The sequence below is a fragment of the Octodon degus genome, unplaced genomic scaffold, assembly GCF_000260255.1.
Source record: "Octodon degus isolate 3935 unplaced genomic scaffold, OctDeg1.0 scaffold00113, whole genome shotgun sequence".
NCBI lineage: Eukaryota > Metazoa > Chordata > Mammalia > Rodentia > Octodontidae > Octodon > Octodon degus.
Genome location: NW_004524689.1, coordinates 607,267 through 610,322, shown reverse-complemented (window position 1 = coordinate 610,322; position 3,056 = coordinate 607,267). Strand labels below are relative to the sequence as shown.

General features: G+C 47.2%; 1 pseudogene; it reads left to right on the top strand.

Annotated features, from left to right (window-relative positions):
* The first annotated feature begins 864 nt into the window (after positions 1-864).
* Positions 865-1,332, top strand: LOC105743291 (annotated as a pseudogene).
* The last annotated feature ends 1,724 nt before the right edge of the window (positions 1,333-3,056 follow it).

Sequence of the window (3,056 nt, the reverse complement as noted above, 5' to 3'; positions counted from 1 at the left end):
TTCTGATGGACGGCCCTCTGCCGCTCTCTTCGTCTGTTTTTCTTTTAGTTTTCCCTTTCTTTTTATTTATTTATTTAATTTGTGTGTGTGTGTGTGTGTGTGTGTGTGTGTGTGTGTGTGGCCAGCTCAGCCCACCAGGGGGCGGGCTGGCTGGCATGTGGTGCTGGGGGATTGAACTGTGGTCCCTGTGCTTTGCTAAGCTTGTTCTAAGTAGGTGCTTTAGACCACTGAGCCATCTCACCAGCCCCTCCCTTTCTTTTTTGAGATAGAGTCTTCCTGTGTAGTCCAGGCTGAGTTTTTTTGTTTGTTTTTCAAACGTATTTGGTACTACGCAGCTTGGACTCTTATGATCCTCCTGCTTTCAGCCCCCCCCAGCCCTGGGATTACAGGCGCGCGCCACCAGGCCCAGACTCTGGTGGAGGCCCAGTGCACCCCGGGCGTGGGGCCGGTGTGACACGCAGGATGCACTTGCTAAAGCAGGCGCTTGGTCGGCTGAGCTATCTCTTCTATCCTAGGCTGGTATTTTTTCTTTGTTTTTTTCAAATGTATTTGGTACAGGGTCTCACTAAGCACCTCAGACTCCTAGTGATCCTCCTGTTTTCAGCCTCCCGTAGTGCCCAGGGATGGAACCCTGGTCCCAGTGCTAGCCTAAACAGATACTTAGTCTGCTGAGATATGTGGCCAGTTGTTTTTGTTTTTGTTTTTAATTAAAGAATACATAGGGGCCAGGGAGGTGGCTCAGTAGAATAAGCACTTCCCTGAAAAGTGCAAGGACCTGAGTTCAATCCCGTTTTCCACAAAGGAAAAAAAAAAGAATACATGGGCCTTTTGGCCAGCACTGCCATCTTCCAGTAATTTGCCAAAATGACTAACACAAAGGGCAAGAGGAGGGGAAGCCGGTATATGTTTTCCAGGCCTTTTACAAAACATTGGGTTGTTCCTTTGACCACATACATGCAAATCTGCAAAAAGGGTGATGATGTAGCTATCAAGGGAATGAGTACTGTGCAAAAAGGAACGCCTCACAAATGTTACCATGGCAAAGTGGGAAGAGTCTGCAATGTTACCCAGCGTGCTGTTGGCATTGTTGTAAACAAGCAAGTTAAGGGCAAGATACTTGCCAAGAGGATTAACGTGCATATGGAGCATATTAAACACTCAGAAAGTCATGATAGCTTCCTGAAACGTGTCAAGGAAAATGATCAGAAAAAGAAGGACGCCAAAGAGAAAGGCACCTGGGTTCAGCTGAAGTTCCAGCCTGCCCCTCCCAGAGAAGCACACTTGGTGAGGACCAATGGAAAGGAACAAACTTGTTGGAACCTATTCCTATGAATTCATGGCATAAACTGGGGACGTTGCTCTGCCATTCAGTACCTAATTGGCAGCTGAAGTGTTCTAGGTCCTACATAAAAATAAAATCATCCTGTGTTATATAGGTGGTTTTCTTAGTTGAACAGGTATGTGGTGCCTTCTTACCTCAGAAATATTTGCAGCAGATTTTCACTGTACCTAGTAATTGTGTCTCGTCTTTACTCTTCAGTGTTTTTCTTGCTGAAAGATATTGCTGAGGTATTGTGAAGGTATATACCCAACTATTCAAATATTTATAAAATATTGGCTTGAAGATCCTATTAAATTATCATGGGGAAAAGATGTATCAGTGGGGCCAGGGAGATGGCTCAGTAGAATAAGCACTTGCCTGGCTAAGTGCAAGGGCCTGAGTTCAATCCCTGGTTCCACCAAAAAAAAAAAAAAAAAGATGTATTAAAATAAATGGAAGTCCCTTCAGAAAAAAACGTAACTCCATTTCAGTCAAATAAATTGTTAGGGGCTGGGGAGATGGCTCAGTAGAATAAGCGCTTCCCTGGCAAGCACAAGAGCCTTGTCTAAAACAAATAAAAAATAAGGGCAGGCCAAATAGCTCAGTGGATTGAAGTGCCTGCAAGCAGACAGAGGGGCTAGGGGTTTGATTCCCAGGCCTGCTGTGCTGGCCTGAACCCTGGGTGTGCTGAGACAGCAATTGAGACTGGGTGTGGGGAGGCGTGCCTGAAATCCCAGCTCTTGGGAGGCTGTAAACAGGGGGATCACTATGAATCCAGTCCAGTAGTGAGACCCTAAACACCCTGTAGACCCTTCCCTAAATATACAAAAATAAGTAAATAAATTTTTTAAAGACATTTTTTTTCCTGACAAAAGTTCAAATTCTGCCCAATTCTTGGTAGCATGAGCCCTTGCTGGGCACACTCACCGTGACACCATTATTGCCGCCCCTCTTGTCTGCTCCACAAGGACAAGTGTCCTAAATGTATCGGACATGAGGCTGCAGGCTAGGTAGAGATGGAGGCTCCTTTAGGACATGGTATGTGAACTGGGGTACAGCTGAGGAACACAGAGCACCAGAGAATATTCAGAGACTCAAGAACTGGGCGTGGTGGTGCGCACCTGTAATCCCAGCACTTGGGGGCTGAAAAACAGAAAGGATCACTACAAGTCTGAACTGTGTAGTGAGATCCTGGAGACCCTGTACTACATATTAAAAAAAAGGAAATGACGTATGGGAGCAGCTTGCGCAGAAACAGAAAAGGCCTGGGCCAAGTCAATTTTGGGTTTTTCTTTTGTTGTTGTTTCTTGAGACAGGGTCTCACTATGTAGTCCCAGCTGGCCTCGTAGCCATCCTCTTGCCTCAGCCTCCTGAGTTCTGGGATGACAGGTGTGTGTGCGCTCAGCCTGCCTGACCACGGTCCCAGCACTTGCCTGAGCTCGCCCATGCAGGCGCTTTCGACCACTGGGCTATCTCACCTGCCTGACAAGTCAATTTTTAAGTCTTCCCCCCGCCCCCCCACCAGGGGACTGAACTCAGGCCCTTGCACTTGCCAGGCAAGCGCTTAATCTACTGAGCTATCTCCCCGGCCCAGACAAGTAAATTTTAAGCAGTGGACCGTTTGGCTTCAGGCCAGGAGTAGGCAGAAAGATGGGCGATGGTCAGACCACAGTGAAGTCAGACCTGTGGAATGTGCTCTGGCACAGTGTCCAAGTCTGGGAAGGCTTCTGTTTTG